The sequence below is a fragment of the Macrobrachium nipponense genome, chromosome 6 (assembly GCF_015104395.2).
Source record: "Macrobrachium nipponense isolate FS-2020 chromosome 6, ASM1510439v2, whole genome shotgun sequence".
Lineage (NCBI taxonomy): Eukaryota > Metazoa > Arthropoda > Malacostraca > Decapoda > Palaemonidae > Macrobrachium > Macrobrachium nipponense.
Genome location: NC_061108.1, coordinates 136327304 through 136334803, shown reverse-complemented (window position 1 = coordinate 136334803; position 7500 = coordinate 136327304).

Below are 7500 nucleotides of genomic sequence, written 5' to 3'. Positions count from 1 at the left end.
GGCAGGAACCAGGCTAGTGTGGAATGTCAAAACTTTTATCTCGTTTCCCTATTACAGGAGTTTTGAGTACCTCTCGACGACCGTAATGGGAGATCTTCAGGAGATGCAACATCTTCGGAAAAATTTACAGCACTCATCTTTTCTCGTTTCTAATCTGTCTTCCCTGATTTATTTGCTTTAATTTTTCGTGAATTACTTCCTTCTTCTGTCTTCGTTGTCCTGTTCTCTGTTGTAAAATAAACCTATTTTCTGGAAAACATAAGCATCGTGGAATCAATATCAGTTGTTTTACAAAAGATCTGTGTTGTATTCTGATGTCTGACAAGAACCATTCCCACGATGCATAAAAAAATAATAAATAAATAAAATAACAAAATATTAATAAAAATTGGGGGGATAATGCCACTAGATTAAATAATCTCTATCTCTCTCTCTCTCTTCATGATATGTTTTCATTTTTCATCAAAGACACTCATTTTACAAAAGTCCAAATGGCAGAGAGAGAGAGAGAGAAAAGCTAAGACACGGTTTTGCGAAAAAAGTTAATATATATATATATATATATTATATATATATATATATATATATATATATATATATATATATATATATAATATATGTATATATATATATATATATATATATATAATATATAATATATATATATATATATATATATATATATTATATATATATATATATGTAAGTGATTACATAATAAAATATGGGATGTTATTCCATCTATAAAAAAGACTAAAACTAAAGAGGTCAACCAGATTGCTTGCAGGAATGTGATCAGACCAGAGACGATAAAGTATGTAGGCTAAGATGACGTGCCGTCACCTGTGTTCGTTCATTTGTTTTGAAACATTAGTCCAAGCTCCCTGCTTGAGACAACTACCGCGACCTATAATTCAAATGGCCTACGTGATTAGTAATGTGTCTCATTTGGTATGTATGTTCATATGTTCGAGCTACTGTCTGCTTCCTTTATGACTTGTAACTGAGATGGTAGACAGAATAGAATTAGCCATCATCATTGGCAGAAGCGATCAAGCTATCGTCATTAGAAGACCTGTACAATCCTACTTGATCTTCACCATGTAATTTCAGAGAATATAAGTATTTTTTGTACTTCGTGGTTTCTACTAGAACCTCACATCATTGCCGAATCATCATGAGTTTAACACATCGTCGTCATAACCAAAGAAGATAATACCGACTTCGTAAGTGATCTACAAACCCCAAGACACTCCAATGAATATGGGAGTGCAATACCAACCGACTTAGCGTAAGATTATCGCAAGTCTAACATTACCTCATAGGGCGCCTTATTATACGAGGCAACGGCCCTAATATTGGTGGCAGATTACCAGAAGAACTCTACAACGTCTTCCGAAGAAAAACCAGAATAATGAATAATGTATATCAGAAGTCAACGATGACGAAAGCAAGAGATTCTTCAAGCAACTTAGTATCATCGTTTAGTGAGCGACTTCAGAAAACAACAAGAACTCTACAACGTCTTCCAAAGAAAAACCAGAATAATGAATAAAGTATCATCAGAAGTCAACGACGACGAAAGCAAGAGATTCTTCAAGCAACTTAGTATCATCGTTTAGTGAGCAATTTCAGTAGTGAATAACTTCAAGAAATAAACCCGACGTGTCTTTTTCCTACGGCAACATAAGCTTCGTCTCTCATTAGAATCATTCAAGAAAACATCGTTATTGAGCGTTTCCGGCACTTCAAGAAACAAACCAAACGCGTCTGCAGCATCGGATCTTCAAGGGCTCGAATCATCCAAACAACGCGCACGGGGGAAACTGAAGCCAAACCAGGTCATCCGCTAAATAGAGAAGGAGGGCCAAGGGCACATCGTTATCGGAACACCGTGACTTCCCACAAAATCAAGCTAAGTACAACCTTTTTATTCATTTGGAGTAACTTTGAGTGTTTCCTTTGCAGGTCGAGTTTCGTTATTCCTGTGGCTGAAGTTACGAGACATTCTTAATCTTACCTTTTTACAGAAATTATCTACATCATTTAGATTTCGCTACTGCGAGTTTTTTATCTTTGAGTTTCTGTTTCCAGAAGTTCTCCTGAAATATCATAATCATATACTATGTTAATTTTATCATTTTGGGTGATTATTAATCCTTTACGTAACAAATCATATTAAACAGTGAATATGCATTTATGCAGTGGTCGTCTGTATTTATACAGATGCATGGATAGGGTCGTTAGGCACCGTAGTGATTAGAAAACACACAAAAACAAGTGGAACACCCGTACAAATCTAGATAAATTAGAGGTAACACTATTTCGGGTCATGACAATAAATGCTCCTTTGCAAAGTCCCGATCGCAGTTTTAGCCTTGAGTTTTTTGAGTTATATAAAATATCAAACCTCAATGACTCAACTTAACTTTAAAAATACGGCTGGATTGCAAGGAATAACATGTCTGTAAAAAACTTTCATTAGGCTACATGCGCTGACCAGGATCCCTCACTATTTCAAATTTTAGCAAAGAATGAAGTAAACAACAGCAAGTACAAACAGTTAATATTGAATGCAGTAGAGATAACTTGTCTTAATAGTAATCGCTCAGTTCCTAATAGTTCGTCATTCATACGTTCGTTGCTTTATACGTAACCAACAACAGAATGCTAAAAACACACAATACGTTGCCGATGGAAAACAGTAGCCCTAAATATCAGAATCAAACAAAGTAAACTCGATTACTGTGTCATCTAGTCTGACGGTCAGGGTCAGTTAAATCTGCCGAGTGTTCAAAGCAAAGCACATTCCAAACAAGCGACTTCAGCGGAGAGGAAAAATGATGTTGGATCATTTATACCATACCTTTTTTTTCATGCCAATACCTTTTCGAATTAAAAAGGAATTTCCCTATGAATCACACGACCGTATCAAGTAATCAGAGCATGTTCTCGTTTTTTTTAATACATAAGTTATTATAAGTAGTGGTGGATTAAGCCCGATTGTACTCGCCATAAAAATTAGAATATCTTGTTTTATTCCTTTAGTACACGTAATATCCTGTATTTACGGACTCACCGTCTGTTGTTCGAACTTCCCTAATGAGAAGTCCGGATAAGCGAGCGCTTACAGATACCTCTATAGTTATAAAAAACATTGATCTGTATCTAGTGTAATTGTAAGATATCCATCTAGAGGTATACAAAATATTATCTTACCTCCTGCACAATAAGGCGTGTTTATCAAAGAAAAATTCTATAAACCTTCAAACATATTAAAATCCGTTTGAACAAAAAGAGACAGTTAATCAAATAATAACGTATATAGAAGAACAAATCATTTGTCTCATAAATCGTGATATTGTTCAATGACCCAACAGAATTTTCCCACAACCGCAGTCGTAGTTTGCACGCAAAATCTTGAGAAGCATGCACCCTCGAATGTCTTAGTGCGTGTAAAAAGACCTTGCTGGGAAATGAAATTTCAATCCTTCCCGACACTCTGAAATATAACGATTTCCGCGAACAAAGCCCTAGACACGGATAACTCGCAGCAACAAGTTAATCTAGTAATCCACAAAACCTATACATATAAATATCACTTTTTTTTTTTTTTTTTGCTAATTTTTAATCACGCCAAACCAGTCGTAGATGAATCTCTCTTATACTCTATCTAAAGTAATATCCGTAAAGTCATTCAAGCAGAGGTGATTCAGCAGAAATTTTTTTTTCTTTTATCTGAATACCAGGAAGTTTCTCCACTAGCGAGTGATCTCTGGGGAAAACGGATGTAATTTAACACAAAATACGGTCTAAGGACAAACATAAAGCTATATACGTACCTTCATAGAGACTCTCAATGAAATTTCCAAAAATCATAGATAAATGACGAAGTTGAAAAAATGTTAGTAATAGGAGTCATTAGGAAATCAAATAAGCCCATAATCCCAATTTTTCCCTCAAACGTCATGCCATAAAAGATCGGACTTGGCGTATCTGCGTAGATTTCTGTCGCTTAAACAAGGAAACGACTCCCGATAGTTTCCAGTGCCATGTACCGACGACATCTTATCTCTGTTAGGTTAGAATAAATTTTTTCACCAGCTTGGACTTACTTAAAGGCTTTTACCAGATACCATTACCTAAGTGATTGTACCTCATACACCGTTTTCAGCACACTCAGGGGACATTATCAATTTTTACGTATGCCACCGTTGCGCCCCAATTACAATATAGTGTTTGGAGACTTTTAGGGGATACCCTACATGCTTATATGGTTGGTCTTATAATCTTTTCTAAATACCTTAGAAGTACATTCACATAAACTAGAGCTAGTGCTACAGAGACAATGACAAATAATCTCAGAGTAAAATATCTAAATGTGAGTTTTTAAAAACCGAACATGTTTATCTAGGTTTTACGTGTCTAGTCAAGGTCTTAAAGTAGTCCATGGTAAGGTGTCAGCTATTCATAACTTCCGGTACCTATTAACGTAAAAAGGGGATACAGCACTTTTGCGCTGTAGTGGGTATTACAATCGTATGTAAATATGGAACTCTTCAATCATGACAGCTCCTTTAACAGATCTTATGAAGAAGAGCGTAGATTTATTATGGTCTAAAAAGCATCAACAGGCGTTCGATATCTTTAAAGCGGAATAATGCAGCTCACCTAACTTAAAAATCCCTGATTTAAATAAGGAATTTTTTTTTATAGCAACAGACGCCTCAGACCAAGGGGTAAGAGGGTTACTACTTCAGCAATATGATAAACAGTTCTTTCCTATAGCTTTTTATTCACGTAAACTAAAGCCCTCTGAAAGTAAATATGCAGTAATAGGCAAGGAAGGGCTAGGTATCGTTAACTCACTAGTACATTTTAAGTTCATAATATACGGCTATCCTGTTAAAAATCCTTACTGACCATAAGTCACTTACCGAGTTTTTCAAAGGTTTTAATCACAGTCCCAAAAGAACTCGGTGGCAAATGATCATTCAGGTCTTTGGAGCCAAGTTAAGATATCTAACTGGGAAAGCAATTATCATAGCTGACACATTATCCCGCAATCCCGCACTTTACTGCAAAGAACCATTAATTGGACTAAAAGATATAGAAATATCCGTGCCTATTGTTAAAACCGTATCTAAACAAGAAAATTCATTAACCCAAGAGATTGCGAGCATTGAATATCTGGGTTGGAGCGCCGAACTGTTACAAACTGAACAAAGCAAGAGTCAACAGCAACAAGCAAAACAATAAACACTTCGAACGGTAACAGGGTCAGCAGCTAAGAAGAACAATAAACACTTCGAACGGAAACAGGGTCAGCAGCAATAAGCAAAACAATAAACACTTCGAACGGAAACAGGGTCAGCAGCTAAGCAAAACAATAAACACTTCGAGCAGAAACCCTAAAGCAAAAGTATATTTAAAGTATGTGTATCAGAATAATGTAATCAAATGTAATATTATATGTAGGTCCGTGACGAGGAAAACCCGAAGAACACAGCAGATGACTAACGACCAGGTATTAGTAATAATCTCTTTCATACCAATCGTCCTAAACTGGTTGCATTCCGTCATCCAGGGTTCCCTATTATGTCACAGAAAGCCAAATCACTGTTTTACTGGCCTACAATGCTTACAGATATAAAAAGCACATAACTGATTGTAACACGTGTCATGAAAACAAGACACACGCACACTAAGACACCTGTCAGTTTAAGGGCCTATCACGTGCCAAATCAGTCCTTGAAAGAATACATGTAGAATCATTAACAGAGTTACGAGTCTGACAGAGGAAATAAACACCTCTTAGTGTTAATAGTAGCCTTGACACGTTATATAGAATTAATAGCACAAAAAAAAAAAAACCCACTGCAATTGAGTGCGCTAGGAATATTTATGAGTGTTAAATCAGTAAACATGGAATTCAACACATGATAATCTGACTCGGGTGGTGTAAATCAATAATCTCCTTAACTCGTTGTGTGAATTCCTTTCCATTAAGAAAACCAATACTATATTTTATCACCCAGAGTCAATCAGTTTGGTAGAATAACGGATAAATAAAAAAGTGTCAATGTCTTACGAGTTACATTCGTGATATTGGATCCGAACTGGATTATAGCGGTTCTCGCGGTTTTAAATACCTTTATCATTCATATCTTGTATCTGTAGAAATGATACCGCAAGTAGCCTTATACGGTACGCCGCTAGAACACTTTTCCACATATTCAAGCCAACCATTAATTATCAAATATATATAAAAAAATATATAAATAAATATAAAAAATAAAATAAATATGGATACAAGTGAAGTCGATATAATACACTCCGTAAGAAGTCGGAAGGGTTACAAATTATAACAAAAAAGGAATCACGATAAAATCAATAAGCAAAAACGTAACCATAGGTTAATTAAATATCCAAATATATATGCGTAAAGATTTGAACTCTAACTTAATGCTTTAGTAATGACAAATAAGCTAAAAATTCAAACACATATCAAAACCTACTGACATATTGTCTGTCCCGGTGATTTGTATTCGTAGTCAATGAAAAAAAAAAAATAAATAAATAAAATAAAAAAATAAAAGAGATTTTAAAGTCAGGAAGTCTAGAAGTGAAAATGTTTATCTATGGAATAATCCTATATGGATCTTACAGGGCAAATAATATATATAGAATTTGTATGGAAAACTTTTTCATTAGTTTGAATAAGGAATATCTAATTTAACATAATTACATTTATTTACAATCATGCAGATTTCCAACATGAAACCAATATATTGTTCAATTTTGGTATTGTTTTTTTTCAGACATTCTTCTCATGTAGGTGGAGAATTAAAACAAAAAAAAATATCATTTGAAAATACTAAAGTCATATCTTTTACAGCAAGTAACGTAACTCTTAAGCTGGTGACGACGTCATCAGTTCTAGAAGGTTCCGTGTTGCGTTTGCCGATTCAGCATTATTCCTTTTAACCTCAATAAACAGCGTGCAAAGCAGGTTGGCTGGGGAAAGGAATGCTTAGCTTATGAACTTCACATGTGGTTCATATGTCATGATGACATACATAGCCATAACCTATTCTTATCCGCATTGCAATGCAGACTTGGTTAAGGAATCACAATCATTTTAAAATTAATAAACAAAATAAGCAAACAGAATTTCTATAACAACAAAATGAATTATTTTTTCTGAACCTCATAGACAATTAGAGTCAATAATTCAGCTTATGACATTGGTAAACGGACATTTAGAAATATCAAGTCATGGATATGAAATATTTACTTGCAACATTAGTCTATGACAATGAAGTAAATCACATTCATGGGAAAATGTCACATTTTCTTGAAAAACCCAAAGTTTATATAGAAATTAGTTACATAGTGGGTTCTTCCGTTGCATCTCCTGCCTATTAATAAAGTTTTAAAAATTAATCTCAGAGGATGTGTGCGAGAAATTTAAATATGAAACTTTTGTTAGGGGCACAT